This window comes from Phascolarctos cinereus, unplaced genomic scaffold (assembly GCF_003287225.1).
Source record: "Phascolarctos cinereus isolate Bilbo 61053 unplaced genomic scaffold, phaCin_HiC Scaffold_4;HRSCAF=312, whole genome shotgun sequence".
Lineage (NCBI taxonomy): Eukaryota > Metazoa > Chordata > Mammalia > Diprotodontia > Phascolarctidae > Phascolarctos > Phascolarctos cinereus.
The window spans coordinates 197850725-197862290 of NW_027555847.1; positions in this window are offsets into that span (position 1 = coordinate 197850725).

Consider the following 11566-nt stretch of genomic DNA (forward strand, 5'->3'; position numbering starts at 1 on the left):
ACTGCTTTTGATGAAGCCAAGCTATTTTTTTGTAATTACTGCTTTTCTTCCTAGATGTCTATCAACTATCTCTTTAACGATCTATTCTGCAATTTCCTAGGTGTCACTGTCAAGCCCATTCACTTATAGTTTGTAGGCTCTGTTCTTTTTTTTTTTATAAAATAAAGACTTTTCTTCAATTTTTTGGTAACTGTTTCATTTTCCATGACCTTTGAAATATCACTGACAATGTCTCAGCAATCACATCATCAAGTCCAAGTGAACTTGGGGCATCAGGGGCAGTTAGGTGCTCTCTTAATTTAAACTTTTTATTAACTGTTTTGTTCTCTTGTTTTTACTTTGAGGAAATTTTCCTTTGCAGAGAAAATGGAAACTAAGTATTTAACAGCTCTGCCTTTTCTCTATAGTCATTTATAATTATCCTATCCAGCCAAGCAAAGGACTATCCCTTTGTTCTCTCTTCCCCACCTCCAAATATAGTTTTAAAAAATCCCTTACCTTCCTTGAACAGTCTCAGAACATTCTCAGGTTTAGCACAACTGACATTTTAATGCCATATTCATATTCATTACCTGTTCTCTGGTGTTGTATATAAAAAAATAAGTATGTATGTGTATAAATGCATATATATAGTATGCATAAATGCATATATACATACATGTATGTTTGTACAAGAAAACACACGCACACAGTGTACATGTTAACACACGCACATATGTGTATATGCATTCACACATGCTCAGAGAACATAGGTATATAGGTTTAGAGAGACGTATATTTATGCATGCATAAGTATTTGTGTATATGTATGTATATGTATAAGCACTGACTTTAGATATACATCCAATACACATGGTGTGCATAAACACATAAATGTGTGCATACACATGTATGTATATATGTATGTATAGTTGGTGAGGTCCCTAATGGATGTGGATATGTGTGTGTATATGCATACATGCACGCATACATACATACTTACGTGTGTGTGTGTGTGTGTGTGTGTTGTGTGTGTGTGTATGTATCACCTGCACAAAAACTTTAAGACAAACCATTTCTGTGACTGACTACTTTTTAACCTTAGGTAAGTAATAGAGTGCTCAGTATCCTTGGTTTTCATGAAAGAGTCATTCTAATTCTACTTTCTTTTATTAGTCATTTCACAGAGATTAAATAATTCATTTCTTATGTTTTATCTATTTTACTGTTTCCCCCCATGAAACCATCTCCTAGTTTTATTATATTATTTCAATAATTTTTAAATTTAACATTTTATCAATCTCTCCTTTGAATTTCAGCATTTTTATTTTGGAGCTTAATTGAACATTTTGAATTCATTATTCTAGGTTGGTTTTTTTTTTTAGTTGCATGCCCAATTTACTCTTTCTTTCTTTCATTGATGTACACTATTAGAGATAGAAAATTTCCCATAAGTACTACTTTGGCTACATCACATAAATTTTAGAATGTTGTCTCATTTCCATCATTCTCTTCATTAAAATTCTTATCTATGATTTTTATGTTTCTCAACAACAAAATGGTAGGGTGGAGTCTGCTGAAAATCTCCTTTAAAGCATTTTTAGGCATATTCCTGCACTTAGTTAAAATTTATATCACTTATTATTTATCAGGCAGTAAACAACTATTATCTCATTAGATCCTCACAATAACCCTAGAAGGTAGGTGCTATTATCATTATTCCTATTTTTACAAATGTTGAAACGAGGAGAGGCTGGTTAAACGACTTGTCCATGGTCACATAGCCAGAAAGTGTCTGAGGCTAGATTTGAACTCAGGTTTTCCTCACTCTAGTCTTGATGTTCAATCCACTATATCATCTAGCTGCCACAGAATGCTATCAATTAGTTATATAAAGATATTTTGCTGTATCTGTTTGGGTAAGTCACTGAGATTTTTCCTAGTCATAGATAGCTCTTGCTACCTATGAATTAATATCATATGAATTGCTTGTGCATTCTCTATGCAAGTGTAGCTCTTTATATACACATATTTATATATTTCAGAAATATGTATGCATATTAAATATAAGTGGCATTGTCTTAAAATATATGCATACTATATATGTATATGTATATATATGTATATATAGTGTATGTAAAATAAAAGCCTACACTTGCATAGAAAATGTTCCCCATTCTTCCTCTCTCTTACCCCTTCTCCTAGTTATTTCTCTTTTTCAGCTATCCATTTTTTTACATTATCCCAAAATAATTGACTCACTATCACACCCTCTTTCAATATAGAATCCTTCTAACTGTCCTAATAATGATAAAGTTCTTACAAGATATTTGTATCTTTTGATATAGAAAGGTATATAGTTTAACTTTATTGGGACACTGACGATTACTCTTTTATGTTTACTTTTTTGTACTTCTCTTTAGCCTCGTATTTGAAAGTCACATTTTCTATTCAACTTCTTTTTTTCCTTCAGGGATGCTTGAAAGTCCTCTATTTTCTAATAGCTTCCTTTTTTTTTTCTTAAAGTATTATATTCATTTTTGCTGGGTGTATTATTCTTGGTTGTAATCTTAGATCTTTAAACTTCTCAAATATCATATTCCAAGCCCTCTGCTTCTTTAACATATTAGCTGATAAATCTTGTGCTAAATCCTGACTGTGGCTCCATGGTAATGAATGATTACTTTCTGACTGGCTTAAGTATTTTCTCTTTGACCAGGAGCTCTGGAATTTGGCTATAATATTCCTAGGAGTTTTCACTTTGAGATCTCTTTTAAGAATCAGTGGATTCTTTCCATTACAATTTTACCCCCTGGTTCTATGATATCAGGGCATTTCCTTGGTAATTCCTTGAAATATGAAGTCTTGACTTTGGATTTTTACTATCACTGTAAAACTGAATTTCATCTGCCTTCTTACTTAGCCAGGAATCTCACATCTCTCTAAGCTTCACTTGCACTTTACTTTTGAAGGCATTAAATGTTGCCTTCTTAGAGACCAGATGAATTATCCTGCTGGCAAATCCTGTGGTATTCTCATTTTTTTGCTTTAGAGTTTCACCATAATTTTCATCAAACCAGTCTTGATATTTGTGAGTGTTCTGGTTCAGATGAGTAAATGTGGTGTTGTACACCAGATCTCTGAAAGCTTCCCTCTTCTTTTCTGCTCCACTGTTGCCACCTTTGTGTTGTCTCAGCTTTTGCTCCAAGTTAGTAACAAACTGTTCATACCCAGAGAGTTACTCTAATCTTGTGACTTAGATCTTCTGATATCTGCCTTGCCTTGGGGCCACTACTTATGTTAAATGCCAACGTTTAGCTTAGATAGCATAAGTGTATGATTGGTCCAGCACTGTTAACATTGCCTTTGTAACTCTCACATCTTGTGTGTCTATTCTGCTTAAAGTAACAGTTGACTAAATGTCAATGTTTGCTGTAATGGTGCATCCATGAAGTTTTATTGTTTTTAGGTAAATGGAAGACATTGTTGGTGATAAGGTCATGCATCACAAAGTCTTCAGTAGTTAGTGACTGTTGTTGCTGCTGTTTCCAGTCCATTACTCCCAAGGACTCCGTGCCATGTCTGATAGCCTGTGACTACTTTGTTACTAAACTCACCTAGAATTTTAAGCTTGTCCTCTTTTGATATATTAATGTCAAGAGTCTCTAGGTCTTCATAAATTTTTCCTTTGGCCTCATCAGGCTTCATCGTAGTGTGATGGTGGTGTGGGTGGCACTTTCCAGTAAATGGCAATTGCATTATCATAAGCCTGTCTTTCACTTCTTTTGGGATATGCAAGAGGATATTATCCTTCAGGAGTTCAAGGATGCTTCCATTGTCCATCTCTATAAAGCAAAGGGAAATAAGTTGTCTTGTGACAGTCACAGGAGAGTCTCCCTCTTAGTTATTGCTGGCAAGATTCTTGCCAGAGTTCTCCTTAATAGACTGATTATCTGGATCACTTGGAAAATGGTCATCTACCTTACAGCCAGTGTGGCTTTAGAAAAGGCTAAGTAACAGTTGATATAGTGTTTGCTAAACAACTCCAGGGGAAGTGTCAGGAGCAGATCAGCAGATCAGAATTCTGTACACAATGTTCATTCATCTGACCAAGGACTTTGAAACTGTCAGTCATGAGGATTTGTGGAATATCATGGCAAAATCTGGCTGCCTGGAGAAATTTGTCCGTGTTGTATATCAATCCCATGATAGTATGCTTGCATGGGTTTGGGATAATGGATTATGCTTTTGAGCTTTCACAGTCACCAATGGAATGAAGCAGGGCTGTGTGCTTGTTCCCAGAATTTTAGCATAGTTTTCAACTATGTTGTCAGACACCATCAATGAGGATTAAAATGGCTTCAGGGTCAGCTACCACACTGACGGTAAATTGTTTAACTTGAAAAGGATATGAGCCAAGAATAAAGTAGTGTGCAACTTTTTGTTTACTGATGATTGTGCCCCCAAAGTAGTCTCTGAGGCTGAGATTCAGTAGAGTGTGGATCAATTCTCTGCCCCTTGTGCTAATACTGCCCTGACAAAGAACACAATAAAACAGATTCTCCACCAGCAGTACATCATCCATATATAGAACAATTAGTTACAGGAAATGGAGAAGTTTTGAATACTATGGATAAGTTTGCTTACTTTGACAGTATACTTTCCAGAGATGTACAAATAGATGATGAGTTTGAAGCACACATTGCCATAGCTAGTTCAGTGTTTAAAAGGATCTAAAGGGAAGTGCCATAGAAAAGAGGTATTAGGCTTCCTTCCAAACTGAGGGTCTACAGAGCCATTGTGCTGACCTCATTATTGTATGCCTCTGAAACTTGGGACAGTATAACAGAACCATGCTAGGAAACGGAATCACTTCCATTCTAATTATCTTAGGAAGATTCTAAAGATCATCTGGAAAGATAAGGTTCTGTATGCTGAGGTCCTTTTTTGAGCTGAACTGCCAAGCATTCAAACTCTACTGCATAAAATGCAACTTCAATGGGCTGGCCACATTGTTTGAAAGTCAGATGCATGTTTGCCTAAAAGACTATTTTACTGAGAACTCACATAAGGGAAGCATTCACAATGAGTTCAAAAGAAGTGATGCAAGAACACTCTCAAGGTCTCTCTGAAGAATTTTGGAATTGATTGTGAGACATAGGAGATACTTGTATAGGAAGACCTTCTATGGCATGCCCACATTAAAATGGGCACTATGCTCTATAAGCCAAGCAGAATTGCAGCAACTCGAAAGAAATCTGATATGCACAAATTTAGAGATATTCCCACTCCAGATGTTCATACAGAGTATTTTGCCTGACCTGTGGTAAATCTTTCTGAGCTGGAATTGGTCTTATCAACCACAGTTGGAGGCACTGTGCGTACCTTGACCCCAACACAATGCTATCATTTCAGTCCTTTTCAAACATGAAGGAAACAATGGGTTCCTAGTAATCTATTTCTGATCATTTGCCAGGTAACCTTATCACCTTTGGTATGAGACTCCTGAAGTTGCTCCTGCTTCTGTTGCCACCACTTGGTCATAGGACTTGGCACTTAATGTGTCTTCTATATGGGCTTTGGTCAGTTTCCATCCCATATCACAGAACTCTTAAGTTGTCTTAGGCTGGAAGAATGTCTCACTCTGACCTTTGTTGGCTTTGCTACTCCAAAATCTGATTTGAAGGATTATTTTAAAGTTATTAGGAGGGGAAATTGGGAGCGCACAGCTTCGTCATTTTTCTGCTCTGCCATCTTGGCTCTGCCCCTGGCTGGTTGTTTTTAATTACTGAAAGGCTTGTTGTATTCTCAATATAATACAGAGATTGAAGCTAAGATGATGGAATAAAAGTAGAGGATCACCTGAACTCTCCTAATTCCCCTCCAAAGAACTTTAAAACAATGCCTCAAATTTAATTCTTGAGTAGCAGAACCAATAAAAGTTTAGAGTGAAACATTCTTCCAACCTAAGATAATTTAAGAGGTAGGGAGGAAAGGCTTGTCTCTCCAGGGTGGTGGTCAGGCTGGCAGTGTAGTGTAGCACAGGCCACATCCAGCAAAAAAAAAAAAAAAGCTTGAAGTGAGCCTTGGAGGTGGTAGCAGCTGCTTTGGGAGTTCTTCAGGACACTAAGCCTTTCTATCTCACTTAGACTGAAGTGCAAAAATGCAACAGCCCTTCACAAGCCCAACCTCACAGCTGATGACACTGAAGCTTTGATTGTGCTATTTTTGACTTAGCCAACTTCAAGAACCTAGGAAAGAATTCAGAGTCACTTGTTTATCTTTTTTAGTTTTGCATATTATAGATATGAAATAAATATGAAAACATAAGCACTAAACACATCATATTCTCAAAATTTTCCTCATCAGAGTCAAATACAGATTCTAGAATGTTAACTATATTTTGTTTTCTCATTATCGAAAGTCATCAGATCAAGAATTCCTCCTGCCAATGAAGATCACCAATAAATAACATAGATAGTCTTAGTGAATTGTCTCAAGTACTGAGCAGCTAAGTGACTAGCTCATGATCTCTTGGCTAAGCACATGTGATAGAAGCATGATTTAAACTCAGGATGTGTCTGTTTCTTTCTGTCTTTCCCATTCACATACATACAAACACATCTCCTTTAGAACCATAACCTCAGTGTAAACGTTTAAAACTTTTGTCTGTATTTATTTCCATGTCTATAAAATCCTAAATACATTTACTTGAAATATTGTAAGTTGAGATTATAACATTTTTAAGGAAATATCATACAAACTGTATTTTCAAAACTGTGTAGTTTGAGCATCTGAGAACATTTCAAGAAGTTTTTTATCACGCTTAAAATTTTGTACCTTGTCTTTCAAGTTGATGTTATTAGACATAGATAGTAAATGGGTATTTATCCTCATAGTTTTTGCCCAGATATATATCTACATACCAATTTTTTTTTTAATTTTGGAGAGAAAACTAACCACACTTTGAATAGCTTGAAATGGCAATAAAATGTCATTAATTTTAATTCCATGAATTTGATAATTATGGTACTTTCTATTACATATGAAGAAATCATTTGATAAACTAATGGATAGAGTAAAATGTTACAAGAGAAATGTTTAGCAAGTTAAAATAATAAGCTGTTAAAGTACACATATTCAGTTTAGACATGCCTATAGATTTCTTAGTTACAAACCTCCATATTAATTAAAACATAATTAAATTTAATACATATCTATTAAGTATGGTTATATGTTTCACTCTATCAATATAATTCTCCTTTGCCTCCTAGAATCCCAAGTTTCCTTCAACGCTTTACTCACAGGCCATCTCCTACATCTATGAAAAGACTTTCCTGTTTCCCTTTTTATCATTAGTATTGCATCTTCCTCCAGAAATTAACTTAAATTACTTGTAACATATACCTAAGATAATGTAAATTACTTATGGTCAAGGATGAATTTCCATTTTCTCTTTGTATTATTGGTACTTATCACGGTGACTTTCACAAACAGGTACTTAGTAGATGGTTGTTGGATCGACTTGGATGATATCATTCTTCTGCTCAGAAATATTTAGTAACTCCACATTATCTACCAGTTTAATTTCAAGTTCAACTTAATGGTATTCAAGGTCCTCTTAAATCTCTCCCTATTTTCCCTTCTATAATCATTTTATACAATTTTCTTCCACATATACTCTGCTCTGAAAAAAAAATGAAGAATTCTGGAACCCTCAAATGACTTACAGCTTCCTTCCTATACACCTTTCCTCACTATGTTCATTATACCTAGATTTTGTTTTCTATTGCATTTTTACTCATCCTTTAGAGCTTCATTCTAATGCTATCTCTTCCATGAAGTCTTCCTTACTCTCCTTAGTCAGTAATCATTTTTTTTCTACTTTAGGCTTCCCATAGCACTTAACTTCATATAAGAAATGAACACATCAAATACATGTGCATTTTAATAATTTGAGTATAAGTCAAAGTGTTTTCCTTTATTCTTATCTTTCTCTTACCTTTCATCCTTATCTGCTCCAATTCAAACTCTATCAGGTTAAGAACTATGTTTTATTTAACTTTGTACTTTCCCCCCCCCCCAAGAACGGATGTATGAATGACCTACATATAGGTTATTCATAAACATTAGCTTAATGTTCTCTAAGAGGTAAACATTAAAATTGTGGTCAAAGAGAAAAAATAAAAGTCATATTCTTTGTTACTATAGAAAGCAAGAACTCAAACTAAAGGGTAGGAGTAAGAAGGAGTCAGAAATTTACTCTACAGAAGAAAAAAAAAGCTAGCCATTACAGGTTTCTACTAATGGGGCCGATTGCCTTGAAAGTCCCCTCCCTTCACTAGAGACATAGAATGACTGCCCATTTGCCAGAAATGTAAAAGGATTGTTCTATGAGATGTTAGGATAAATCGTTACATTATATTACATTAGATTATGTCATTACCTTATATATTATACTTCATTACACTATGTTATTTAGTTGTTATATCACAGAATGATAATCAATGATCACATGCTGTTTTATTATTTATGTTGCTACAGCAAAGAGTGCCATAGATTTCAAAGGCTCTAATAGCTAACACATGATTGCAGACAGAGTGGGGGAAAGACCATTTTGAATTAGTGAAATGTCTGAATTAAAACATCTTTTTTTTAATCTCTTTTTTTAAAAATTTTTAGGCAGTTGGGGTTAAGTGACTTGCCCAGGGTCACATAGCTAGTAAGTGTCAAGCATTTGGTGTGAGGCTGGATTTGAACTCAGGTCCTTCTGACTTCAGGGCTGGTGCTCTATTCACTGCACCACCTAGCTGCCCCTAAAACATCTTTCTAAAGGCTTCAAAGAGCCACAAATATCACAGAGGTGGATGGGACCTCAGAGGCCATTTAATGCCACATACTTCTATGTAATAAGTCCTTCTACGCTTCAGAGGTATCAAATTCAAGGCCCAGGAAGGCAAGCGACCAGCAAAAACTACAGCCTTCAATGGATTAAAATGTAATTAAGAAATATTTAATAAAATAAATAAAAATTACAATACAACAGACAATATTTATTTGGGGTTTTCTAAGTCAATATGGGTTCATGGATCTGTTCTATTTGAATTTTATACCATTTCTGTGTAGCATACCTTATCTCTGCCCCTTTGCCTGATGCCTCCAGTGAAAGAGAATCAACTACCCAAGGCAACCCCTTTCACTTTTGGTTAACTCTAATTGTTTCACTCTTTAGCTCAGTTCCTATATTCTATTAAGCCCAACAAGTTTTAAGTCGAAAGCTATCCCTAGCCACTTGAATCTTAGGACCTTTGCTTCTCTGTGATTTCCTGTTGGTCTGCTTGCAATCTTGGGCTCTAAGGTGCCCATGGATTGAGTTCTTAGGTTGAAGAATCTAGTCTCTTTACCTACAGTTGTAAAGTTCAAAAATAAATCAAAACCCTACCTAGTGTAGATGGAGAGAAAACATCCTTCAAGATTTTCCTTTTCCCCATATTACAACAAAGCATTTCTGTTGTGGGTAACTAGAAACCTTCCTTGGCCTCCTCTGCCAAATAGAATGACACTAGCAGTTCCATTTACACAGACAATTCAAAAAGGCTGCTCTCACCAATCTACTAACCAAAAAAGAGTATCTTCGGAGTTAGCCAGTACTCCCAAGAGCAGATTGCTGACATCTCTTAGATGGGTGGCTCCATTTTAGGTGTTCTGGGTATGTATCAAAACCCATTATATAAATATTCTTCCTAAAATGTTGCTCCAGAGATTGAATGTGTTCAGCTTGATGTGATCTGACCAGGACATAGTACAGTGGAACTATCACCTCTCTTGTGAAATTTACTACTAGATTACTAGCTACTATTTTAACTTCTGATAATTGATATACAAATTTCTGTTAAATGACTACTAAATGCAAGGTACTATGCTTTAAACTTGGTGTGCATATGCAAAGAACTTGTTCTACTGGGGACATAAAAGATGTATACAGAAAAAGAAAAAAAAAGGATAGAACCAAGATGGTAGAATGAAGACAGAGACTCACCTGAGCTCTCCCAAATTCCCTTTCAAACAACTTTAAAATAATGCCTTAAATTGAATTATGGAGTGACAGAACCAACAAAAGTTAAGAATGAAACAGTATTTCAGTGGAATACAACTTGGAACGTCAGAAAAAAGTTATGTCTTGCTGGGGTTGTGGTCAGACCTGGAGTTCAGTGCAGACCTTATCCTGGCAAGCCAGCAGCACACCTTAGGGCTTTTTGCATCAGGGATAGCAGTGGCTTTGGGAGCTTTAAGCCCACATATTATAAGGGGAAGTGTCCAACAACTGGTCAAGAAAAGATTGCATGGAACCTTTTATTGGTTCTGGGTGTAGGGGTCTGTTGCATTGTCTATATGGGATTCCCAGATTGCAATATCAGGATGAGGAGGAATGTTAGCACACTAGCATATGTATCCCCAGGGGAGTGCAGACCCTGCTCACAGTTCCAGGAAAGAAAAAAGTGCTTGTAGTCACTCATAGGGGAGCAGGGGTGCTAGTCTTATGTGTAAGGTAAAAAAGGAGCACTGGTGCTTACCACCACAGGAAAACAAAAGCCTGTGTCACATTTACAAGGTTATGAGGATCAAAAGCACTTGTAGCCATAAGGGAGCAGAGACACTGTTCATAGTTCCAGGACAGAGAAGAGTGCTTGTGGTTGCTCACAGACCAGGAGAGTAGTGACCATACCTCTCTTTAGACATACCAGCTTGGAGAACTGAAAAATTACAGAACCCCAGAACTAGCTCTGAAAATAGCAGCATGAAAAAGCTGAAGCTTGGGACAGTGCCTCCACCACCCCAAGATCAAAGTACAATTTTAAGATAAAGGTAAAAGTCAAGAAATAGGCTGGAAGAATGAGAAAACAATAAAAAGACCTGACCATAGAAAGTTACTATGGTGACAGGGAAGATCAAGATAGAAACTCAGGAGAAAAAAATGAAGTGAAAACAGCTACATGCAAAGCTTCAATGAAAAAATGTGAATTGGTTACAGAACCAAAAAGAATTCATGGAAAAGCTCAAAAAGGACTTTTAAAAATCAAAGAAGAGAGACAGGGAAAAATTGGGAGAAAAAATGAACATTATGCAAGAAAATGGTGAAAAGAGAATGGACATTTTTGTGAAGCAGACAAAAAATATTGAAGAACACGTATTATACTGATGATAAATTGCTGTATTCTCTTTGCTAATATTTGATTTACTTCTTTATGTATCTATATTCATTAGAGAAAGTGTTCTATAATTTTCTTTTTCTGTTTTGGGTCTTCCTGGTTAAGGTATCAGCACAATATTTGTATCATACAAATAATTTGGTAGGACTCCTTCTCCAATTTTTCCAAATAGTTTCTATGGTATTGGAATTAATTGTTCTTTGAATGTTTGGTAGAACTCACTTGTGCAGCTGTTTTGAGAGATACTTCTGTAAGTTTTCAGTTCTTCCAAGGTGGTATGGCCAAGGGCCAGGTGCTTACACCTTTCCTGGCCTATGCTCTGCTCTATGAGTGACCACAAGCACTCTTTTCTGCCTTGGAACTGTGAGGAAGATTAT